Consider the following 26,442-nt stretch of genomic DNA (forward strand, 5'->3'; position numbering starts at 1 on the left):
AGGTTGGAAAAGACCTCTAAGATCATCTAGTCCAACTGTACACCTATCACCAATACTGCCCACTAACATCAACACGTTTCTTGAACACCTTCAGGAACAGTGACTCCACCACCTCCTTGGGCAGCCTGTGCCAATGCCTCACCACTCTTTCTGAGTTTTTTCTTAATACTCAACCTGAACTTCCCCTGGTGCAACTTAATGCTATTCCCTCTCATCCTAACACTGCTACCTGGAAGAGACCAATCTCCAGCTCACCACAGCCTCCTTTCAGGACATTTCAGAGTATGATAAGGTCTCCCCTGAGCCTCCTTTTCTCCAGACTGAACACTCCCAAGTCCCACAGTTGCTTCCCGTAGGACTTGTGCTGCAGACCTTCACAGCTTTGTTGCCATTTTCTGGGAGGATAGAAGCAGAGAAGTTAAAATAAAAAACATGCACAGTGGGTTCAAAGAGTGTTTGGTTTACTTTTCTATATGGAATTCTCTAAAATGAAGAGGCACAGCATTTCAGAACCTGGCTTTAAGACAGCTTTGCCATTCACAAAATCTGGCTTGAATGGAGGAGTCTCAGCAGATGTTATGAACCAGCAGCTTCAGAGTGGGTGGCAAAATTAGACAGAATCAATCTTTCCATCCCTCGGAGCAGACACAGCAGCAGGTGTGGGTGGGGACTGAAGATGCATCACAAGGGAACACAAACAGCCTATTAAAAAAAAATCGTTTTAGGGATAATTGTTGCCAACACTGACATAATGCTCATGCTGTCTGCAAAACTATTGTCCCAGAAAACCCCTCTTAGCCTAGAGGAAGCCTAGAAAAGAATAAGCATTGAAAATATAGTAAACCTTTCCTTTAAATTTCCTTCTATCTGTAATCAGCTTGGTTATGAATTAAGCACTATGGCAAAAGCCAAGCCCCACTAAAAATGAAAAAAAAAAAAAAACACCTCCAATTATTTTGCCACTTCTTGAAAATGTATCTTCTCAATACCCTGAGAATCATCCCTCTGCTCCTCAAGGAACATCACTGTGGAAGTGGCTCTGCTGATCTCAACTCAGAGGTAGGTAACAGTAGCATCCTGTATTTTGATGCAAACAGGAATCACAGTAGGGAAATGTGAACTCATTAACTTCTGCTACGCCGAGAGCGTGAGATGCCATCTTATATTCTGTAAGTGTTAGTGAATGTGGCAAAAAAACTGTGCATCTTCAAACCATCCTTTTTGTCAGATAGGTTATTGTTCAGTTCCTGCAAAGCCAAGAGCAAATTTTGCTAACGTGATCAGATTACAAGGAGTCTCAAATCGTTCTGTGATGTAGGAGCTCATCCTTGGGTGTATGAGTGAGCAGCAGATCTACTAACCTATCTGGAGTAAAGTGATCTTTTTCTTTGATTAAAGAAGGTCTTTTATAGACAAATAAGATGTGTAAAATCTCTCTTGCACCTTCCCCTGTGTGTCCCCACAATATCTTCAGTGTGAGCCTTTAATAGTGCTCAGAAGTGTGTTAACTGAGCCACAAAAGACCTAGAGAGTGGCTGTAATTTTTTGTGCTGCAATTTTTTGAGCGACAGCCTGAAAAATGCATGTTAAGTACTGTCATCGGAAGAAAGATCTTTTCTCATTGCTTGGAGGGTAAGCGCATGCCTGGTCAAAGGAACATCCCCTCTTAGAGACCTAGACAGTACATTACCTCTTTAATGGCTCTCATAAATCCTCTGGACGCAGTCTTGTTACCTAGGTAATGAACAACTGACATCATTTAACTGAACTTATATGTAAAGCATTTGATACTGTCCCACACGAAATCCTTGCCTCTGAAAGGGAGAAAGGTGTGTGTGATGGATGGCTATTTGATGGACAAGGAACTGGCTGTACAGTAGCACTCAAAGAGTTGTGATCAAGGGTTCACTGTCCAGGTGGAGATCAGTGATAAGTTTTGTTCCTCAGGGGTCTGTATTGGGACCTATACTATTTAACATCTTTGTTGGTGACAATAGCAGTGGGATTGAGTGCATCCTCAGCAAGTTTGTAGATGACACCAAACTGTGTGGTATGATCAACATGTTGGAGGGAAGGTGTGCCATCCAGAGAGACCTGGACAGGCTTGAGAGGTGTAAGCCTCATGAAGTTCAACAAGGCCAAGTGCAAGGTCCTGCACCTGAGTCAGGTCGATCCCAAAGATGAATACAGACTTAGAGATGACTGTCTTGAGAGGAGCCCTGCAGAGAAATAGTTCTTGGAAACAGTGGCAGATAAAAAGCTCAACACAAGTCCATTGTGCACTTGCAGTCCAGAACAGCCCAGAAAGCCAACCATATCATGGACTGCATAAAAAGAAGCATGGCTAGTAGGGAGAGGGAGGTTATCCTGTCCATTTGCTCCGTGCTGGTGACACAGCATTTAGCTCTGGGGCCCCAGCACAAGGATATGGACCTCTTAAGGCAGGTCCAGAAGAGGACCATGAAAATGATAAGAGGGCAGGAGCACCTCTCCTGTGAATTGAGGCTGAGAAAGTTGAGATTGTACAGTCTTGAGAAGAGGAGGTTCTGGGGAGACCTTACAGCAGCATTCCAGTACCTAAAGGCAGCCTACAGGAAGGATGGGGAGGGACTCTTTACCAGTGAGTGCAGTGGTATGATAAGGGGTAACAGTTTTAAGCTAAAAAAGGATAGGTTTAGATTAGATACTAGGAAGAAATTGTTGCTCCAAGCATGGTGAGGCACTGGCATGAACTGCTCAGAGATGTCATGGATGCCCCAACCATGGAAGACCAGGCCTTGGACAACCTGAGCTGCTGGAAAGTGTTCCTGTCCTTGGCAGAGGTTGGAATTGGATGGGCTTTAATGTCCCTTCCAACCCAAACCATTCTGTGGTTCAGTGGTTCAGTGGTTCTGTGATTCTACGATTCTATGATTCTGTGGTTCTGTGGTTCAATTCAAGATCCTCCTAATGGTTAAAGGTATTTTCCTTGGCCAGCTTGAGCCCTTGTCCCTGTTTTGTGAGTTGTGAGCTAAAGTACAAAGAAACTTCAGTCAAAAGTCATAGAGGAAGTCAGAGGGAAGGGGAACTGAACAAAACTAAATGAGCCCAGCATCTGGATCACGAGGCACAGTCCAAATGAATCTGCAAAGCTCATAGCAAAACAAGGAGATAACAAATATTTATGTAACAAGTATTTGGAATGCAAATGGTGTCCATTTGGTTATGCAGTGCAAAACTTCCCTGTGATAATACCAGGAATAAAGTGGCTGGTTTGCTCAAAGGTGTACAAATACCACTTCCACAATGCAACACATACTGTGATTTTATCTGACATGCATTCCTCCACCACCTGAGGTGCCCTCTTCCCATAGTATCTGTATGTCACTGTATAGCTTGCAGGCCAAATAAAAGCTCAGCCTCTCACTCCAGCTGCGTTCAAGGAAAATGTTTGGATTTGGTCATTGGGTTTTCTTGTTTTTCAAAATGATGTTGTGAATGTTATTGGAAAGATGAGTCAGGGAAATGAGTTTTGTAGTTCTGGAAGCAAGGGCTATTGCCTGTTTTTTTAAAATACTGTAACCCCAAGGAGCCTCAGGGCAGCCTCTGAACTAGGTTTTGGCTCTACATTCTAACATTATCCTAGAAAAAGACAAATATCCTGAGTCATCTGGTGTCTGTGTTTAATAAACCTTTCTCTCGCCTCAAGTAAAAGGGCTTCGTTTGATCAAAAGTGGGTGAATCATAAATATCTGGCTCTAAACTTTATTATTTCATAGTAAAGGAGCAAATAAGAAGCAGTGTATCTGAATGCACAGCAATGCTAATTTTGTCTGGTGTGCTTTGCTATTTTCAATCTCCACAATAACAGCCATGTGACAGAGCAAAACTTCCTTTCCTTCAAAACAGCCCTCTGGATTAAAAAAAAAAAAAAGGAACCAGTTTAATATCAAATGGGAGAAATTACTTTTTAAACGGGTATCAGTTTTAAACTGCATGCTCTCAGGCTATTAGAAAAGTGTTTTTCTTGGATTTGAGCTACCACACTCTATGCAATTATGCTAAAATGGAAATGCCTAGATTCTGAAACCTTAATAACAGGGTAGCGACTGAGATTTTTCAACATCTGCACAGTGTAACCTTCAAATTTGTGTTGCATTTATACCATAAGCCCCAAATCCTATGCCTCTGCTGCTAAACCTCTCATGCAACTGCAGGATCCCTGGTACAAAACAGATGTTGATACACTGGAATGAGCCCCGTGGAGCACCACCAAAGTGCTTGGGGATGGAGCACCAGTTGTGCTCTGGAGGTGTGTAGAGGTCCGTTTTAAAGTAGGTTATTCCATTATTATTCTCTTGTTCCTCTCTGTAGACAGTGCAATGCCACCCTGGTAACGCTTTTGGCTTTGTCTCACTTTCAAAAATGAGGACTTGTAGCCGTGAGATGCCAGGCAGTGCGACTCGACTTTGCCATGTTTCTAGATATGCTTCGACACAATGTGCTTTTGTACACTGAGAACTGAAACGTGGGCCTTATGTTACTAAGCAGGGTCTTCTAAAAGGCCCTGCAGAAACTTGCAAGGGTCAGGAACTCACGTGCTAGGACCATCCATAGCCACCACCTCCCCTTCCTACTGCAGAGCTTAATCTAGCACCAATGTCTTCTAAGTACAGGTAGGTCGGTTTCCCCAAGCCACAATTCTCCCAGAGTTCCCCCATAAATGTCAGATATTTTCTATCAAAATAGCTCAGAAGGAAGCTTACTAGAGCACAGAAAAATCATCTCCCTTAATTTTGTTTCACTTTTCTCTTTTACTCTCCTCCACCTAGTTTTGCTTATTTTTTTCTGCAACTTTCTTTTTTCCCCCCCATTTTTCTTTTCAAAACCTCAGTAAATTTGTTTACTCCTTGATCTCTGGATTCTTGTTTTCTGAGTAGATTCTTCTGCTGCTGCTCCTTCTGATTCCAGCCTCTTTCCTCATTACTTTAATTTTTACTCTTATTCTTTCTTTTCCCTTTTTGAAAATGAACAATTGTCCCTTAAGGCCCTTTTCATTTTCTCCCTCTCCTCCATTCTCTCACCCGTCTTCTTTCTCCTTCTGTGATCTAATCCTTTTTTCTTTCACACAGCTTCCCATTCACTCCATATTCCAGGGTCCATCTCCACCACAATTTCCTGTCTTGTCTTTTTCCTTCAGTTGATTTTTCTCAGCATTAACTGCATGACTGAATAATTGGCCAAGGGTTTGAAGCTTTTTCCTCTTTCCTCCTCCAGGGAAAAGTGCACAGGGAAAAACCCATCCCTTGCCCCATCTGTTGGTGCTGGCTATGTGACATTATCCTGTTGCTTCTCAAGTATTTCTACATAGGGAGTGAAGTAGCTAAGACATCCCAGAGGTGCCTCCTCCTCAGGAAATTCTGCTGTGTCTCCATTCCAACTCTTTCTACCTACACTGGTTTTGCCAGATGACCTAATGAGATGGTACCTACATCTGTCTTCTGTTCACTGCAGGGGAGTTGGACCAGATGACCGCTAAGGGTCCCTTCCAACTCAAACAGTTCTATGATTCTTTCAGAAGCTGCTGCTCACCGTGTCCCCAGTGGGCACCTTCAAATAACAGCCTGCTTCTAATTTTGAACAGCATCTTCTGATGACCCTCCCAAAGACTCCTGAGCAAACCACACAGTCCCCACTCCCTAAAATACAGTAACAGCATCTTGAGGTGTGTTCTCTCCAGACAAAGGAAAACACACAGCTCTCTTTTTCCCTTCAGGACAAGCCAAACATGACAAACTTCTGTGCACTGTGCTCTCAAGCTGTCCTCTCCATATAAATCACATCTCAAGTCTGTTTTGTAGCCAGTCACTTAAGTATATTTCCAGAAAAGTGCCTCAGAACATGAAAGAAAAGACACCCGAAAATGGCAGCACATTTAAAAGCTGGGCTTTGTTTCCCATCCAAGGTTAATTTTTGGATTCTCTGAAACTACAGATGGATGACAAGAAACGTGGAATATTGAGAGAGTGTAATAATCTTGTGTAAACCTCTCACACACACCCACTCTCCCTTTTCTGAACCCGAGTGAGTCAGACAAGTCAATTTCAGGGAAAAATGACTTTGAAAAAGAACCCCTCAGTGCCAAGCTCCTGGGGACGGATGGAAGGTGCTGCCTTGATCTCACCCTGCTAGGACAACCAAACAGCCCTGGCTGATACAGATGTACAACAAGGGAAAGCAAGCCTCACACAGCAGCCAGTCCCTCTTACTCAGATATATTTAACACAGCAGGCAGGGCGTCAGCAGCTTCTGTAGGATTAAAGGTGACTCAAGTGTAAGGATTCAGTGGAGTGCAGAGGCCATCTGCTGCATGCCTCTTCATACCAGTTGTCTTATTCTTTCTGTGCCCACTCTGGCAAGACCTATAAGCAAGTTCCCTTATGGCAAATGCAAATATATATGCTGCTGGATGACTTTGTTAAAAATTGTTTTCATCCAGAAGGAACAAGACATCGGTTTGTACCTGACGACCCACTCAGTTTTAGCAACTACCCAATGGCTCTACATTAAAATCCTAGGGATAATAAATAGTTCAGAGAATCATATAATTGTAGAATCATGAAGATTGGAAAAGACCTCTAAGATCATCTAGTCCAACTGTCAGCCTATCCCCACCATGACCACCAACCATGTCCCTCAGTGCCAAATCTATGCGGTTTTTTAACAACTCCAGGCACCGTGACTCCATCACCTCCCTGAGCAGCTTCATTTCTACACAGTGAAGATATGAGTACAGAAGATTCTGGTACTGAGATCACCAAACTCATCCTCAACTCATCATCAACAGGTATGGAGCCAGAAACAGGGCAGATTCACCAGTAACAGTTTCCAATAAGAAGGGCAAGATCCCAGTAGGTACAACCACTCAGCTTTGGGTGCTTAGCTTTTGGGACTCCAGCTTCTGTGTTCCCTTGGTAACACCCTGGTCCATGCGCACATACACAGCTAGGCAGATCTAAGGCAGGGATTATGAACACCACGAGCAGCCCAGACATGCCTTCAGGTTTATCCAAACCACTTGGCAAGCTCTCCTCCTCTGCACTGAAAATTCTTGGAAATCCTTATGTGTGACCTCTGATCTTTATGAAAATATCAGGATATGCCCAGGTAACAGCTAACAGTCATTGATTACAGAGACCAACATTTAATTATGCTGTGAGAGATTCAGGGGAAACTAACAGTAAGAGCAGTATATTCATTGAAGTGTCTTCAAAGTCTGTTTTCTCTAGCAACCACAATGAACTTTGCTGGATAGAAAAGACAGCCTTCTTTTTTCTTTTGCAGGAAAACACAGCTTTCAATTAAGAGAGTATCACTGTCATACAAATTTCGACATGAAAAAGACAAATTGCTTTCCATGTTCATTTCTTCACTGAATTTTATGTGAGTTGAGTAAACTGGAACTGTGGAACTGAGCATCTTTTCTCTGTGTGATACAAAGTGCTGAGAGCATTCCATCAGGAAGACTGGGATGGGATGGGATGGGATGGGATGGGATGGGATGGGATGGGTTGAAATAGGTTGGGACAGGGCGGGATGGGATGGAACATAACAGGATGGGGCAGAATGAAATGGGATGGGATGGAACAGGATGGGATGGAATGGAATAGGATGGAATGAGACAGAATGGGATGAGACAAGACAAGAAAGGATGGGACAGGATGGGATGAGACAAAATGAATGTGTATCTTGCTGCACTTCGCCCACTGGGCTGAAATACCAATTCCAGTGAATTCAGTATCAGATAATTTGGTGGCACTAAGATGTCAGCTCAGATTTCCCACTCTAAGCTTGATGATTCCTTATCAACACATCTGTCAGTATTTACTGGCCAGCAGGTCTCACAGGCAAATTCAAAAGAACAAATCCATTATTGTGGCACCATTCCTGTCTTGGCAATTTTCAGGATCTGACCTAGGTGCCTAAATTACACAACCAGCCTTCTAAGGATATCTCAGCAGTCAATGGAAAGGAGAAAAACATTCATGAGTACAATTCAGAGTAAGAAACTAGTACTGGGGCCTGTTCTCCTCCATTAATTCTATAGGAAGACAAAGTTATTGTCCAAATGTCCATACTTCACAGAATCAGAATCACATAACGGTTGAGGTAGGGAAGTGTTTGATCTCTGGATCTCCTCCAGCCCCTGTGCCAACAAGAACAGGAGCATGCCAGTGCTCCATCACCTGTGCAGCAAGGAAGTGCTCCTGGTGTTCAGAGGGAATCTCCTGTGCTCCAATTTGTGCCCATGGTCTCTGGTCCTGGCACCAGGCACCACTGACAGAGCCTGGCTTCTTGGCACATCCCCATCAAGAATTTATGGACATTGATGTCCCCCTGAGCTTCCTCCTCTCCATCTGAGCAGCCCCAGCTCTCTCAGCCTCTCCTCATAGGAGAAGCGCTTCAGACTCCTCATCACCTCAGCAGCTGTCTGTTGGGCTCTTCCCAGTATGTCCATGCCTCTCTTGCACTAGGGGCCTTGGAATTGGACCCAGCACCCCAGGTGTGGCCTCACCAGTGCTGAATAGAGGGGAAGGATCATCTCCCTCCCTCGACCTGCTGGCAGTGCTTTGCCTAAGGCAGCCCAGGATATCTTCTTAGTAGCCAGGGCATGCTGCTGGCTCATGCTCAACTTGGTGTCCATCGCTGTCCACTCACATTCTGTAACTCTCTTCTCTCTGCTTCCAGTTTCTTATCTGGAAAAGAAGCCTTTGCAACACCAGTACAATCCATCTGCTCTGACCACTGGGAATAAAAAATAATTTTTGAAGAGGTAAGACTATTTTGTAGATAAAGTCAAAACTGCTATCAGTATCGATGTTTCTGTTCACATTTTGAGCAGCTTTCCTTCAGACTAGCAAAGCACAATGTCTGAAAAATACCCAGACCTTTCTCTTCACAGTAATACAGAAAAGTCACTGGGGAGTCTTGACCATGTTCTGTACGATCCATGTGGTGCAGCTGAGCTTAGATTGCACTCCTGCATTGCTCATAAGTTGTCTTTATCTCCCATTTATGCCCAGACGGGACTGCTTTAATTAAATTTTAGATAGAACAAGGAAAAGACAAATTAGAAAAATCAGAGCTTATAGTAAAATTGTGCCTGCATTAGCCAGTGGACAATTGTATTTAATTAAACAGTTGCTAAATCTTCGGAACACCATCTTGCCTGTTAATTACTATATTTTAGCTAAATAATTCTGTCAAGTGTATTTATCACTAAGAGAGCCAGGACTGTAAAATCAATATGTGGGAAGATTATGAATGGAAGCTTAGCTTGAAAAGGTGTAGAAAAAGCATCAAATTTTGATTTTTTGTTTTCTGCTGGGAGAAATTTTCCTCTATAAAAGCTCTGAAAGAGAAAGAAAAATATCACTGTCCTGTTTTACAAATTCCAGGGAAGCAACACTACTATTTTACCTATGATTGTTTCTGTCAGAGAAAAAATTGCTGGAAGGACAGCATAACTCCATTTGCAGCAGAGTGACTGGAGACTTGCTGTTTTGTCTGTGGAACAGAAAATAGTTCTCTGTTTATAAGATAGCTTTCTATGAAGGTGAAATGTTATTTTACTGATACGTTTTTAAAAGACAACAGGAGAAAACAATAATAGCTTATGTATAAAGTAAGACGAATAAAGTATGGTGGATTTGACTCCTGTTGGGAGTCTCAAATCCTGAGAGATTTAAGCAAGAATAAAAGCAAAAAGTAACACAAATAATAATCAGAATTCACTTCTGGGAGGAAAAAAAAGAAAAAAAAAGCTTTTTACTGGAAAAGAAAAAAGGAAAGGGGAAGGGGAAAAGGGAGGGAAAGGGGAAGGGGGAGGGAAAGGGGAAGGGGAAGGGGAAGGGGAAGGGGAAGGGGAAGGGGGAGGGGATGGGGAAGGGGAGGAAAGAAAAGAAGGGAAAAGAAAAGAAGAGAAAAGGAAAAGGAAAAGGAAAAGGAAAAGGAAAAGGAAAAGGAAAAGGAAAAGGAAAAGGAATCAAATAAACTCTTTTAAAGTTAAAATGGGGGCATACATTTAAAACACACTTTGTTTCCCAGCAAGCAGTATGAAAGAAACAAAATTTTAGTTGCAACTTAATTGGCCACAACCAACCATGTCAATACATCAGTGACCACAAGAGAAGAACATTTTACTTTTAATTATGTGGTCATCATAAATGGCTTTGATCTTCATTAAATCTCTAGAAGTTACACTTGGCAAGTCTGCATAAAAAAGCACTCCACAAATCAGCATCCTTATTCTTCACTACTCCATTACTTCTTATTCTTGATGTAGTTGAACTACTTACAGCTTTATAAGATTGGCTAAACACAGGCTAAGGGTTTCCTCAAATGCAAATCCCCAGAGATGAAGAGATTGTTAAATACTACAAATGTGAAAAAGCACAGGAAGGTGGCCTGGAAAAACACCATACTTTGAACCAGTGTAATGCGTGCAAGTGTTTGTGAACAGTTTAAGCACTAGATCACCTTTACATTTAAGCATAACTCTGTTGCAAAGCTTAAGGTAAAAGGAAACCATGAAAACAGTGAAAGCAGTCTTGTCATGATTTCTTGCAAGGTGAACTCTTCCTAGGTAGGATGTCTGGACATTGCACTCGTCACTTCTGGATGCCATACAGAAGTTTCAGAGCTGTGATTAGGCACTGCAGCTCTGAAAAGCTTTGAGCTTTGCCAGGAATCAGGCAGGGATTGACTTCAGGGTAGGGGTATGAGAGAAATACCCATGTGCAGAACTCCTGACTTTCAATTTACAGTCAGAATGCAATCCATCATCCTCTTGTAGACTTTTATCTTCAGTATGGGTGAAATGTCCCCAAGAAGTGCCCCTTCCCATTGAGTACAGAGGAAATATAGAGTGGCTTTGGTACATAGAACATATATAGCATTGCTAAAGGGACACCTATCAACATATATTCACAGCATCATGGAATCTCCAAACTTAGAAAGGACCCACGGGGATCACAGAATCACAGAATTGCAGGGATTGGAAGGGACCTCAAGATATCATCGATTCCAATCCCCTGCTAAAACAAGTACCCGACAATAGGTCATACAAGCTGGTGTCCAGCTGGATCTTGAATACCTCCATAGAATACTCCACAATGTCCCGGGGCAGCCTGTTCCAGTACTGCATCATCCTTATCATAAAGAATCAGATCCCCTCTCAATCTTCTTTTCCCCAGACTGAACAGACCCAGGTTACTCAGCTTTTCCTTATACAGGAGATGCTCCAGGCTCTTTACCATCTTTGTGGCCCTTCACTGGACTCCTTCTACGAGATCCCTGTCTTTTTTTGAACTTAGTAGCCCAGAACTGGACACAGTATTCTAAATGTGTATCACTGAATCCAAATCCTGGCTCCACATAGGGACCACCCAGCATTCAAATCCTATGCCTGAGCCGTTATCCAAACACTTCTTGAACTCTGTCAGCTTGAGGCCATGTCCACAGCCCTGGGGAGCCCATTCCATGCCCATCACCCTCTGGTGAAGAGCCTTTTCCTGATATCCAGCTTAAACCTCAGGTCCAGCTCATTATTCAGAGGCAATGCCCACTGTCTGCCAGGCTGGGAGCTGCATTTGTTTTTAGGGATTTTTTTAGGCAGAGAATCTAGAAGAAACACGACTTTTTCAGGAACAGTGGGAGGATAAGTATATGTTTAAAATAGGAACAAATGAGGAAATGAGTCTCCTATGACATGCAAACTGTGAAGTCATTCATTCAAGAATGCTAAAAAAAAAAGTCACTTCCCTTCCTATCATTGAAAAGTCTCAAAAGTACTTTGAAATCCCAAATTCAGCTATAACAAAGACAAAATCATGGAGTTAGCTCACTGACTCGAATGTATTTATCAAAACTTATTTAACTCTTTTGCATTACAGGAATTAATCTAAAAACTTCAAAAAAGAACAGAACGGATAATTTCTATAAGATTTATGTATACTTTCACAGACTTCTTACGTGAGATACAATAAGTATTGTCTTTTATAGTTTTCAAAGGGCAAGCAAAGTACAGAACAAACTAACAAAGTGTAGAGAAATGTAAAAATACTGTGTACAGCTGCATTGCATCATCCCCGAATATTGTCTGAGGGTGACAGACTGGAGCCATAAATAATATGTTTCAAAATCTTCTGTGGCAAATGACTTCATTAAGTTTTTAGCCAAATGAAGAAAATATTACAGCTGAAAGGCAATATAGTGATAGAAATTGTCGCCAAATAGACAGTAAGCTGAAAGCCAAATTAAATAATTTCTCCTCTGAAATAGATAGAGAGATAACAAGAAATACTTAACATATGAAACTAAAACTTCACCAGTGCTTACCTACTCCAAAGAAGAGAAAGAACACCAGATGCAGGCAGGCTTTGTGGTCTCTCTGCATGAGCCTACAAAGGATCTAATCTTGTACCTGTTGCCCTTTTGGCTGTTATTCATCCCAGTGCAAACCATCTGACTGCTCTTCTATAAATCAGCAACTGTGACGAATTCCCTTGAAAGACAGTGAGAATGCAGACATTTCTTGGGTATATTTCATCTTGACCAAATTGCATTCAGGTAGCAAATGTCGGGATGGAACCAGGCAGCACTCTGGGACAAATGTCATATTAGCACATGAGCAAAGCACCTAAAAATGTTTAATTATGTCTACGTTCTTCTCAGAAATTATAAATCTCACGTAGGCCTATGGAGGTGGCAGTTAGGTAAAGGCCAGAAAGACCTGCTCCAGGGGGCTAAAGATTAGTAGCATCTCTAATAACAAACTACAGCTCAAATATTGAGATATTGAGAAGTGGAAACTGCTTCACAACAATCTGGATCAACACTTTTTGAAAAAGTAATCCTCTGTACTGAAGTCTGATGGTTGGACTAGATGATCTTACTGGTCTTCTCCATCCTTAATAATTTCATGTTTCTAATCACACTGCTTGGAAAAAAGAGTGGGAACCCAGTGCGTACAAACTGGGCAAACAGTTTATTCTGTTGAGTGTAAAACAAGGTGCCTTTAATCAGAAATCCGAGTAGCAATAATCAGATAGGATCCAAAGGAATGGCATGGTCCTTCATCAGGGGAAAGTCAGGTAGATGCCAGGGAAAGGTTCTTCACTGCCAGGCAGTGGGCATGGAACAGGCTGCCCAGGGCAGTGGGCAGGGCCAAGTTGCTGGAGGTCAAGGAGCATTTGAACAGTGCTCTCAGAAATAGGATTTGAATGCTGGGTGCTCCTGTGTGGAACCAGGAGGTGGACTTGATAATCTTTGTGAGTTCCCTCCAATGTGGCATATTATATGATTCTAGGATTCTGTGAACACAAATACAAACATGCTTACACGTATGAAAGTGTGATATAATCAGACACTCAGAAGATGATCAACACGACTTTAACCAGGATTTTTAGACAAAGTTAAGTATTTAAAGCAATTCCAATGGTAGTACCAGGAAAAACTAGCTCAAATAATTCATAAAAGACCCATAGACAATGGGCTGGTGCCATCCAGCACAAAGGGAAAGGACCACAGGGCTCTGCTTCATTGCTGCCAGAAGAAGGGTCATACACTGTGGGAAGTCTGAGCAGGATGATGCTGTGAAAGTCTCCTGTGCTGGAGACTAGGAGGTCTGCACAATGTCGTTTGCAACCACTACAAGGCCTCTTGGCATAGTCATGTAAATAAGAACCAGATCCTTTGATTTCAAAATTGGCATTTTTCAAACATAACAAAGACCCTCTGTGGGAATGAATAAGTCCATGATAACTGTGCTGTGGTAGACACAAGCTATTTTGAGTTACTGACTGCATAAAACCATAGGGATATCTCTATATTTTTAAATAGATGTTACCTTCCAAGTAGCATAATATTTCAGGAGAATTTGTTTTAATATTCCATGTGAAAAATAAACTCACTCTCAGAGTGAGATTTAGGTATGGAGAGTACTGAGCAAGAGAGTGAAAAATAAGTAAGACTCATGCAATTTAACTGTGAGATGAGAGCTACAACTCTGTAATAAATCTACCTAATAAACCAAAAGATAACGTCCCATATACTTTTACCACCCAGAGGTACAGCTTTATTGGTGTACTAAAGCCTTTTTCCATGTCACAGACCTCAGCGTTCCTGATTCAAGCTTTGTTACAAGGCTCAAAATATGCGTGCATCACACTGAACACCATGATGGCAGTTGGAGACCACTCAGCTCAGGGAGATGTTCCTCTCTGAATAAGAATCTTTACAGTATTCCAGGAAGGATGCAAAGCTTATCCTTCATATTTCTTCCTCCTTTTAAGCAGATCAGAAATTACTATATTTGAAAGCCTGAATGTACTTAATATTTCACCCCTTAAAAACTAGCTGAATCAACTTTGATTTGATTGAGGAGATACTGGGGAAAATGACAACAGACTTTCTCATATTTTGGAGAATTAATTGTGTCTTTCTGCTTTCTGCACTGGATGACTGTTTCATACTCTATTAATGGGTTATTGGGGGCATTCATCTGCTGCTGTCCCTTCTGACAGCACCACATCCACTTTCCATCCTCCCAAAGTCAGAGCAGACAGGAAGGTGAGTCAGTGAGCGCCATTAACCAGCAGCTGGCTCACTCACTGTAATTACCACAGCAAAAATGTAGGAGCATTTTATAGCCCTGAAATGCTCTACAAATACACCGGTACTAAATTGGGGACAGTTGCTTCCACTTGGCTTTTGTTACCATGGGTAAACATAACTTAGCCTACCGTATTTCAGGAGAAAGAAAACACGCTGCTCAAATAAAATGATACAGTAGAAATCTATCCTGAACAACAGGGAAATCAGTTTCTCTTATTCCTCACATTCCTTTATGAGGAAAAAAAGAAAAAAAGGAAAATAAAATTAGGGCAGCATGGCCTGAGGCACATGAAAAGGAGTGTTAAATTTAGAGCAAAGTAGACCAGCAGTTCTCAACCGGTGGTTCATGTAGTCAAACAGTGCTACTGACACTATTTGGATTGAGCTAAAAATCCTGTGATGGACAGTTCTTAACAGTGACTTCCAGAGGAAGCATCTTCCTGATCCGAAATAGGAAGTGGCTGCCTTTCATCCTGGAACATGAAGTTTTATAACCTCCTGCTTGTTAATGTCTATTTGTGGTAGCAGCAGATTTTCTTCTATTATTTGACTCCTCCTAAAACTTTTGCCTGAGTAATGAGTTCTGAAAGTCATTGCACTTTTCAGGGAGATATTTAATCAGTTTTAGGTGTACTGTCATATTAAACTCACTGGGAACTCCCCCTAAGCTCATGGCTTCAGAGAACTTAGGGAAAATTTTGCATATATCCACTGTTTCATTCCTTGTCTGTTTCTTCACAACACCTAACAACCTGACCTTTTTGTCTCTGCCACATACAGTGTACTTTTGTTGCTTCCTCCAAATCTTCTTTCTGCTGTATTCTTATTTCAGACAGGATCAGAGTTCAACGGAGTAATTCTATTTATATCACCTTCCAACAAGGTTCTCTAAAATACTGCTGGACATGCTCTTTCCATCATCTGACATAAGACTCTTTGGCTGACTATCTATAGGCCTCAAAAACATGCCAGGAAAAGTGAAAAAGGTGTAAGCAAGACTTTATTATAGGTTCTTTGATTAACAGCCCACAAGTCTTGTCTTGCAGGTATTTGGGGGCTACTCTTGTGGTATGTGTAATCCTGTCCCAAGGAAGCACTGATTAATTCTGCAACCACGTGGTATAACAGCACTGTCCTTTAGCATTCCAGATGTAGCTCCACATCTTTTCGACACACAACGTGCATTAAAATCCCCTGCAGCTTTAAAGATCTGATAATGGAATAAAGGTAAACTGCTCAGCTATTGCACATTAAAATTCTCTAGCAGAAATTTGGAAATTCTAAAGGAAATATGTTTAATGAGGCTAAAGGCACTGCGAGCAAGACCAAAAATCCCAAGCAAACTGTGATTTGCAGGAGGTTGTGACGCTAGACAAGTCTGATTACTACTCATAAAAATCCTTGAAGAAATAAGATGTCATCACCCAAAATACATACATGCAATCAACAATTAGAACAGAACGTCTGATAGGCAAAATAATCTTATCCTGTGTGCTGAGACAGATCTGTCTAGACTGCTGTCCTTATCTTGCAGCCAAACTGTTGTCCCTGTGGCAGCCAGCTGCACCTTTCAGCAAACTCTCTTTCCAGACACACGAAAATATCCAGGGGAGGAGCTCTGGAAAAGCCCATGTTCTGTTAGGCAAAAGCTGTTGGAACTGTGTCACCAGATAAAGACCATTTCTTTCGAGCACCTTGGGCTCGAGTGATTAATGTACATGTCATTGTGCCAGCAGCAAAAAAGAAATTAAAGAAAATAACCTGAAGTTGAAAAGTGAAACAAGTAGAAGCCCCAGAGGAGCCGAGTCCCTACAGATACATAGAAAGCAATAAGAAGAGATTTATATATCGCATCCTTCTGTACCTTCAGTCAGCAAGTGCAGGCAGAAAGAAAGATGTTGTGAGACCTTTCTCTCTGTAGCTAGTGGACTCAGGTGGACTTGGTCTCTCCCCATTTTCATTTAATGTCTGAAAATAAAAAAAATCATGAAACAGGAGGAAAAAAAAAACATGAGGAGAGGTGCACTGCACAGAAAGTAAAACATAGGAACAGTGTCTAAACCAAAGGTGCAAAAAAAGATAGCAGAGGGGAAGACGCTGTGAATGATCTAAGACCAAAGAGCCAAGGCTGCCATATCCCGGAGGAAAACAAGAGCAAGACTCAGCAGTGTCTCTGATGAGAGGCCACACTTTGACCTGAATCTGAAATGGAAAAAAGAGTATCTTGTATCATTTACCAGGAAACTCAAAATGATCAATTCACCAGGCATAGCAAATTTTGCATGAAACAAATTGCTCAATCCAGAATGATGTTTGTGCAGTAATGCTTTAATATTGAAAATGCAAAACACCGCATGAAGAGGTCGGAAGCAAACTATGTTTTTTTCATTGTAAGTCTGATGTTGATGCTCTAGCCAAAGTGTTACTGGTACAAAGAACACAAACTCACACTGAGGCAGGTCTTAAAACTTAAGCCGTGAGTATAAGATGAAAAGCAGAGGTGGAGAGGGTTATGTAACAGGAATTGCAATGATGAAGTTCCTTATTTTCTTAAGTTGGCAACATGTCCATATTTTAAAGAATGCTCAGAACATTGAAGTACTTTCCACAGTGAGAAAACACTTTATAAAGAAAGCATGTGAAAGGTAATAATCATTTCTCATGAGTTTGATGCCTGCTTCTCAAAAGTTTCCAATCATAGCTTCACCAAAAGAGACTCCTGCTACATCCCAGATTTCCTCTTTTCAAAAATTAGAACAGTCTATATGCATAACAAGTATTTTTTGTATATTCCATGGTGAGATAGTAGTGGATCTTCTCACCACAACACTGAGCTGAGGACTGTGGGCCAGGCTGACTACATTGATTTCATCTCCAGACCCTTCTCATTTGAAAGGGACTTCGGAGTAGTGTTCATCCACTCTGGAGCAAAGATCAAAACATAATGAAGAAGGAGTATTATTCTTTCTTTTCATGTTGCAAGCAAAATTTCAAGCTGTGTGATCCCCCTTTCCTAAGATAGGTCCTTCAAAACCAAAATAAAATACACATGACTTACCATTTGGAAGGCTGGTCAGCATACAAGGTACCAGTGTGAGCTGTCATCACTGAACACACTCATCACTTGGATTCAAAGAGCTCAAGTTGAAAAATCTCAAATAGAAGTTCAGACTATTTATTTTTCTTCCTTTTTTTTTTCTTATCTTGTTATTGCTTTATAGGGAGCATTTGTCAGTTGTATTTTTGTTTGTAAGAACATGAGAAAATAAACAGAAACTACTCACTTCTACAGTCAATAGAATCTCTCAGGCTGAAAAGAGGTATCCACAGTAGCATTCAGAAGGATTTACTATTGTCTTTACTTGAAATGCCTGGAAAGATTACAGGTTACTTTAGAGGAAAGTAAAGAAGAATTAAATAGTTTCCAGTGTTAAAATAGAATCAGCTAGAACTACAGAGATGCTTCAAAGAGAACAAAAAGTTTTCACTTCACTGACCCATTTTTCTTGGCAAGAACCTAAGACTTTAACAGGTACTTGTGTTTTCTACACATGTCTCATATGTATTAATGTTCATCACCACCTATATCAACATAAAGAGCAGGACAAAACACTGACACTGGCTAGGGCATTGGTTTCAAGTGGATAGTTTTCCTCACAGACCAACAAAAAATGATTTAATTTATTGCCTATCCTTTGTTAAAAATATCGTGCACAGACAAAACATAAAAGCAGATGTAGATGAACACAGACATGGTGGGTCAGATCAAAGCTTGGCATTCTGTCTCCAGCAACGCCCCACTGCAATGCATTGGGCAACTGCACAGTGGTACCTCTCCCCAGTGTCTTCCCAGCCACTGGCAATTTGTGGCTCTGAGATTCCCAAAGCCAGAGGTGGTGTCTTTGTTTTTAATAGTCCTTCATGGCATAGACATGCATCCTGCCATCTTTCTGTAACAAACACAATTGCATAAACCAAGTGACCAGCTAAGCAGTTTAGCTTGCCCAAGAGCTGTGTGTACATTAGCCAGTACCATTCTTACCAAATGAGCAGAGACCACACAAAAGTAGAATATGTATTCTTCAAAGGCTAAAACAAATTCGCTTATAACACAGATGATTAAAAAGGAGGAAACTACAATTCCAACAACAATAAGGTCAGCTTCTACTGCTTGTAGCACTGAGCTGCCTTAGCTATTTCCTGCCACAGGAACCAATTGCCAGTTGCTTGACACTGTTAACATTTCTAAGACACCTCATCAACCATGACTTGAGCTTTTTCCTGCACATAACTTCACAAAACAAGACTGTTCTTTGTGCTCATCCTGGTTCGTAAATTTTCAGTGGTTCCATTATTCTGAAGCTAGTGAAGTATATTTGATTTCCACCGTCGTAGAGTTTGTAGGTGCTGAACACACAGATGATGCTTTCGCACCATCTGGATACTTCATTTGGAAGAAAAAGTCTTGAAAAAGTCTTGAAAAAAAAAAAAGAAAAAGAGAGGAACCAGCCTTCTCCAAGCCACCATGAAGCAGTTAAACTCTTCCAGAAAACCACAGAGAATGTTGGCGACATGCTATATATTCAGTACTCTTGGAAAAAGAAAAAGAAAAACAAAAAAGAAAAAGAAAATAGGAAAATCTGAATGAAGAGACTAATTAGTGTGCCGTGAGTACGCTGAACTCAGGCTGTTATCTTGCCAGACAAGGACTTGCACTGTGAGGCCTTTTACTGAACAAGTTTAAAATGCACCCTTATGTGAAGAAGTTGATGAAAACTTTCTTCAGCTTCTTTGTCTGTCACAACATGAGCCTGGTACTTCAAAAGGGCTGGAAAAAAGGAGTCATAGCAAGAACCCCAAGCCCTGCAATTCAGAACAAGATAATAGAGATCTTGTGTGTCTCAAAACTCCTCAAGTTAGAGGCAGAGCTGCTTAAATTGGAAAGGTAACCTCCTTGCCACTGAACTAGGTCAAGAAGTCCTAAACACAGTCAATCCATCCTAAATGTTGCCAGGTACCAGAAGAAAACCAATTTTCCAGACAATTCATGCTGAACTCCTGGTGGTCCATCTGATGAAATGGAAACTACTGTTTATCCTGACAGAAAATCTACTGGAAGAAAAATAAGCTCAGGTATGAAATTCTAAATATTCAAGAAAGAAAAAATCCCTATATAAATATGGACTAGTGTGTCTGGCATTTTAAATGTAGCTTATGAATGGTGTAAGTCTTCCTGCTTCCAACCAATAGATCTTATGATGTCTAACTTTTAATCATGACCTGAAAAGAAAGGCAATAAAAGTATTCCAATCTCATTCCAAGCAGAAGCACAAATTCAAAACGTGCTTCTGGTGAACGTTTCTATTACAGCCAGGACTGACTTCAGCTTTATCTATTACCAGCCAACTGTTATTTTACTAAGGGATCACTAAAGACAGTTCATAATTATCCCAGTGTAGGAAGCCAAAAAAAAAAAAAAAATCAGTAGTTTTTAAAACTTATGAAGCCAATAAATACTGCTTTGTTGGTGTTGACAACCATTGCTTTAGGTATGGATTCAAGGCTTTCTGTAATACAAAATACCTTCAATTCATGATGGAAAAAAATCACTGTTCAACTAGCAGCTGATTTCAATATGTTTATATCCGGGAACAATTAAGATTTACATGGTACAAAAGAATCAGCTTCAAGAATCTGATTCAAGAAGATGAATGTCATTGTTTGGAACATTTCATCACTCGTATGTGGGGTTTTTGACTTAAGTTTAGAAAGTAATGTCACAACAAGTAGTTCTGTGCCGTATATATATTTCTCTGTTTTAATAAAGTGAGATAAACAAACTCAGGATCTAAACTGTGTAGTTGCTCTTTCTGTGCATGTAATCCCTGACTTTATTTTGCTTTTCCAGTTGGCAAATACACCTATAAGTAATTAAATACCACACAATTAGACAACTCTTTCAGAAGGGTTCCAGCTGATGTTTTCAAAGTCTTAATCTTGGCACGATGTTCAAAAAATTTTAAACTAATTAATTCTTTCTCATAGAGTTTGGTTTGTTTTTGCACCTGAACATCTTAAGGAAATGATCTGCCATGCCTGTTCTTGTTGAGCAATGCACTATTTTGCAAGTAATCCTGTTAAATTTGGTGGCATCTCTTCCAGGAAAGGAGATGAATCAGTAAGGGAAATAGCGTATTCCACCCACTCTCTGAATGAAACAAACAGCAATTTACCTCAAATCCTTGATACTCTGTTAGAGCTGCTCCCACAGTGCCAGATCTGAATGGCTGAATTTTGTTGTCTACGACTGGATTAACATTTTTATCCATTTAATCCTCCCATTCATTTTGGTACCATAATTCTAAATATTCAGCTGATTTAATCCTATCAAAGAATGATTGTCTTCATCATCTTTGTCATGAAAAGCAGGTAAAGAAGCCAGAGAATCCTGGATTTGTGTCTTTTTAAGGCACCCGTCCATATTTTGATAAAAATAAAAAACAAGTTAAGGACACGATAAACATTTTATTATATGCCACTGCTTGATGCGTTTTAATTTTACTAGTTTGTCAAACTGTGTAAAAACCCAGCTGATCATATCAATTAAATCTCAGGGCCCTTCTTTTTTTCCCCATAAACATTTATTTTACTATTGAAACGAATCATGCCTAGCATTGTACTGTTCTCATCAAACTTTTATTTTGATACATCATTGCAACATTAAAGAGGGGTTTTTACAGTTCAACTCATTTCAGACAAATCAGAAGCCACTAAATAACTCCTACTGACCAGCAGCTTCTTTGAAAGAGATCTGGATTAACATGATGACTGCTGTGTAGCTCAGGTGAAGATAGAAGATACCTCAAAGGACACAGAAAAAGAAGTAACTCAATTTTGTAATAATTAAATTTCCTGCAGTTTTTCTAACCAATCCATCAAAATTGAACTTCACTCATCTCATAAAGCTGCTGCCAACTTATAGCTTGCTCATTTTGGTGGAGCTATATTCATGCACTTGTTACCTGTTTTAGAAAATAAACACTAGCTGTATTTCTTTAACTGTTTTGTATTACATACATACTACTCATCTGGAAGAAGACAGCAGAGCTATTGACCTTATGGTTTTCACAGTCTAGTCCAAATTTCTGTCTTCATGGTCCTAGAGATCATGGTAAATGTTCCCAGCAGTGTTTTCACCTGAAGTCTGGATGATAAACCAGTTTGCTGATAGTAAATGTGGAGTGCAAGCCTGCTGGTCACTGTTTGTCAACACTGCTGTGTGCTGAAGTGGTGAACAGCCATTTTATTGTAACTTCAGAATTTGAGATTTTCTGCTTTCCCAACAAGGATGGAGAGAAATGTAAATTTGATTAAAGTGACCTAGATTTTAAAATTAGCATGAGTTGCCCAATCCTTATCCAAGCACTGCATTGCTGCTTGTTTTTTATGAGTTAATAAAACTTAATGCAAACATGAAATATTTACATCAAATCTTCAGAATTCCCTACAGATGGTACCTTTGCTTGATTGAAGAAAGGACGGCTACACAAAGGGAGCGCTACCAGACAAATAATTATACATCTTAAGGGAATAAACTGCAAATCCTCTGATGGATTTGTCTTCTCTTGTCTCATATACTGGGTTTAGCTACCATCTCAATTTCATAAATGCCTTTCATGAGTACTTGGATGTCTATCTGATACAAGACAGTAAAGAAATTATGCCTCCATGGCTTCTTCTGGGAAGTTCTACAATGGATGAAAACAGGGGCATTTGGTCAGTCATCTGCAAGTAGCTGAAATCTGCACATCCAATTTAGACTGGTAAATAATCTCAATTTAATTTTGTTTTATTTTAGAAAAATCCATTTATTCACATCAGTCCATGAAAAGAGACAAAGAGGTCCCTATATTGCTTTATCTAGTCCTTATATTACTCAGAATGATTTTCAGGTGACTTTAAATGTTCTTCCAGCAGAAAATGGAATTTTATACGCAGCCGTTTAAACATCTATGACCTAAAAAAGAAGAAAGCACACTGTGTCATGCAGTGCAAACCTATACGCCACGTGGACCAGTGAGAACAGGGAGAACAGTCCAAAACACTCTCAGCTTTTCCCTCTCATCACCATAAATCTGTACCAGGGCACACAAAATGTTACACTGATCGCTTAATTTCACCTGCAAGGGATGCAAGGAAGGGTTTTAACGCCAGAGAAAGATAGGAAAACAAGTGATCACTCAACAGATGCAATTGGCAGAGCTCTCAAATGCTGCACAGCTGGACGGCACACAAGTGACCTCCCAACAGATCCAATTGGCAAAGCTCTCCAGCGCTGTGCAACTGGACAGCAGAGCCCACAAGCGCTGCGCAGTGGCATTCGTTCAGCCCTGACTCATAGACAGACGAAAGCCACCGGATGAATCACCAGCAGTGCGGTCCGCAACACCTAACGAGGTGGCTCATCCAAATATCAATCAGGTCCCAGTCTCCCCAGCTTCGGAGATCTGACAAACCACATCCTAGGTCGCTGCTTCACCGGTGAAATGGTGAGTTCTGGAAGAAGGGGCCTACAGCGAGCAACCAGGATGGCAGACTTCAGTTGGAGCGCCTTTGGGGTTATCTTCTGTGTGCCATTAAGCCGTAAAAGTGCTGTGAGCATAGCTGATATGCAAGAGAAATAGCAACTGATTAACTTAATAACAGAGAACTTTAAGGCAAATTAACAAAAGCGCTTTATGAAGCAGCTCATTCTGCTCAGCCTGCTGCTGCAGAAGGTCATTAAGTCCAACACTGTAGGAAAATCATTTTGATCCACAACGGTTGAAAGGACAGACGTTAAGCAAAAGATAATCACAAATTAGCATTCAGGACATCAGCTGGGCATTGCAGGTGTTGAGAGAAGACACTTCTTTTTGCAAAAGCAGCTGGAGAAAATGTGTTATATCCCTTTTTCCCTCACAAACAGGACGCTGGAAACGGTGTGTTTGGGCACAAACACCTGACCGGGGGGAGATTCAACCCCACGACCCCAAACCATGTCCAGGAGCGAGCCCTACCCCTCACCTCTGCCCCACAGCCCCGCCCCCCAGCCACTTGGCCCCGCCCCTCAGTGTCCTCTGGCCCCGCCCCCTCTCTGGCCCCGCCCCTCCGTCCAGGAGCGGCTCTCCGCGCAGGCGCAGTGTGCGGCAGAGCCAACTGCCCCCTCGCGGCCCCTCCCAGCCCTCCACAAAGATGGCGGCCGCGCTCCGGCGGGCGAAGCTGAGGGGAGCGCTGGGGCTGCGGGGCGGAGGCGGCGGTGCCGGAGCCAGCGCCAGCGGCGGAGGCCAGTGACAGGTGCGGGGAGGGGAGGGGTGACGCGGCGGCGGGCGAGGCGCAGGTACCTGAGGGGCGGGCAGGGGGTGGGGAACGGCCGGCGGGGCGCCGCCCCTGCCCGAGCTGCGCCATCGGGAACTCCCCCCGCAACCCGCCCTGCAGCCGCTGCCCGCCGCCGGCGGAGCTCGGACCGTTAGCCGGGGGACGGCGGGGCCATGGCGGTGAGTCGGGGCGGGGAGCGCGGATGGGGCGCGGCGGCGGCGCCTCGCGTAACCCCCGGGGAGAGCGGCCGGAGCGTGCCTACTCCGGGAGAGCGGGGGGAAACTTTCCGCCTCTCTCCGGCCCGGGGGGTCCCGCCGCTGGGAGAGGGCAGCTGGGAGGGGCCCGAGCGGCGCTGACAGGCGGCGGGAGAGGGGCGGCCGGCTCCGGCACCGCGCTGTGCCCCGCTGCGGGGCCGGGGTGCCGCGCCGAGTGCGGGCTGTGCCGCCTCCCCGAAGCGCTGCCCTTACCTCGGCGAGTGCTGCCGGAGCGCCCGCTGGGCTGCCTTCGTGCCTCTCCCTTCTTCCCCGCCTATCGCTCGGGTTTAACGCAAACAGAAACTTTTCGTGGCTTGCAAGCAGCTGGAAAGTGAAACCGACGAAAAGCAAAAACGAAACTTTCCAGCTGATTTTCATTGCGCGGTGCGAAGCAAATAAGCAGAAGGACGGTGGCACGTAGAGAGGGTGGGAGTGAGCGGACCACCTCCCGAAGGGTTGGTAATTTGTTTAACCTATCTGAAGCGATTTACGGCCATCCTGAGTGTCAGGGTGCTTCCAGAACAGCTCGTGCCGTGAAATCATTCTTGGGAAATGCTCTTTGTACCGTTTACGTCTGTGTTCGATTGGATGTATAGCTGGCTGTAAATTCCTTAAATCAGCCTGCAGGCTTCAAATCTCAGAGCAGCTTGTCGTTGAGCTTTGGTCTTAGCAGGAGCAGAAGCTGTCCTTTCTGAGCTTCGAGCTTGGTTTGTTGTTATGACAATAGGTAACTTTGTGTTTTGTGCAGCCCAGCTGTACAGAAGCGTTGCTGTAGCCATGATGTGAATCTGCATGCGTGGATGTGTGTGTATTTCATGCTCTGAAACAGCGTAAATCACAGCAACTCAGCAGCCCTTCACAATCAGCAAGTGCAATCAATGGCATTTCATCCATAGTCTTAAACAACTGTAAAGTCCAGTCACTCGGTGAGCGTAGAAGTAATGAGCTTTGATGTGGGGAGAAGGCTGTGTGCATGTGGAAGCTGGAGGTATCTGCAGAGCTCAGTATTGCAGGTGGGGTAGGGGTCCAGGTAGCTGGTGTTCCTACTGAACGCACAGGGCAGTGGGAGGGCACCACCATGCCTCTGACAGTGTCCCTCAGTGCCACATGTACACATTTATTGAGCACCTGCAGGGATGGTGGCTCCGGCACCTCCCTGGGCAGTCTGGGAAGTTATTTTGACACAAGATCTGAACGTGGGACTTGTTTTGTCAAACTGTGCCTGAGTGGTTTTCTTGCTGACTTCTTCAGAGGGGAGTGGGGGAATTTACATTCTGAATCACTTACACAAGGACTGTCAGGCACTGGCTTTGGCTGCTGTAACCTCAGTTGAAAGAGCCAGTTCTAATCTCAGAAAGCCTGGGACTCAGCAGTGTGTTCACTTGGTCAGGTTGGGAGCAGTCTGCCTTGGGCAGTCACAGGTTGACTACTCCAGGAGATAACAGTAAATGGAATCAGATGAGTGTCTCAGGGCTTTCAGAACAGGTGGAGACCTTCTGAGGTTTTCTTCTGTTCTATGACACACTGTGTGTGTAAGAGTTACTTGAAGTTCTGGTCATTACGAACAATGCTGAAGCTATCTGATTTCATCTTAGTGGCATTTTAACCTTTTTCAAACTGAGTTTCCACTGCTTTGTGAATGTTTAGGGTTTTGGTTTTTATAGGTAATAATGTAATGGAACTGCAGAACTTCGAATTATGAATCAGACCAATAACTCATCTGATTTAGGCTGTGAGTTCTGTGAATCCTGAGATGCTTTTGTTTGTTATTTTTTGCCCTGTGGCCATTTAATTTAGCTTGAATTTGGATCTACGTCAGTGTTATGATGATGATTGTTCTGGCTCAAGATACCTAACGGAGATCCTTCCTAATTGTTATTGCAACTTTAACTACTTGACTGAACATGCTGCTGCAGCGTTCTGTCATAGCACTTAACTGGGAAGCCAAAGCCTTGAAGCCTGACTGCAGGAAAGGTAGAATTTTTCAGCATGGTCAATACTTTTCCCTAAGTGGTTATACATTCTCAGTGCTCTTATGCATCTCGCTATTTTAACTTGCTGGCAGGTAATTTCTGAAATAGTGTGTGCCAGATACTAGAAAAGACAGCTTTTTATGAAGCTGCAGGCCTGCTTCCTAGACAGTATTGTTGTCTGCAGTCATCGGTGTGCACTGTCC

General features: G+C 42.4%; 1 protein-coding gene and 1 long non-coding RNA gene across 5 annotated transcripts in view; one reads left to right on the top strand and one right to left on the bottom strand.

Annotated features, from left to right (window-relative positions):
- Positions 1-460: 460 nt before the first annotated feature.
- LOC128071675 (uncharacterized) lies at positions 461-24,871 on the bottom strand. Of its 3 annotated transcripts, XR_008201973.1 has the most exons (5): positions 24,480-24,871; positions 21,771-22,672; positions 16,520-21,677; positions 9,460-9,546; positions 1,743-8,784 (listed from the first exon to the last, which is right to left on the bottom strand). It is a non-coding gene; the product is annotated as an uncharacterized LOC128071675 (long non-coding RNA). The 3 variants fall into 3 exon arrangements; XR_008201972.1 differs by lacking the exons at positions 1,743-8,784; positions 9,460-9,546 and adding exons at positions 461-702; positions 1,691-1,734 and having other exon boundaries at positions 16,520-22,672; XR_008201971.1 differs by having other exon boundaries at positions 16,520-22,672.
- The window catches only part of FNDC3A (fibronectin type III domain containing 3A), a 114,294-nt gene continuing 111,711 nt past the window's right edge, over positions 23,860-26,442 (top strand). Inside the window, exon 1 of one of the 2 annotated variants that reach the window (XM_052664525.1) lies at positions 23,860-23,991. The gene's annotated coding sequence lies outside the window, so the exon portion shown is untranslated. Of the gene's footprint in view, positions 23,992-24,076; positions 24,192-26,442 lie in introns of those variants that run through there. The other variant, XM_052664526.1, reaches the window with a different exon arrangement.

The sequence above is a fragment of the Tympanuchus pallidicinctus genome, unplaced genomic scaffold, assembly GCF_026119805.1.
Source record: "Tympanuchus pallidicinctus isolate F22 unplaced genomic scaffold, pur_lepc_1.0 scaffold6, whole genome shotgun sequence".
Taxonomy (NCBI): domain Eukaryota; kingdom Metazoa; phylum Chordata; class Aves; order Galliformes; family Phasianidae; genus Tympanuchus; species Tympanuchus pallidicinctus.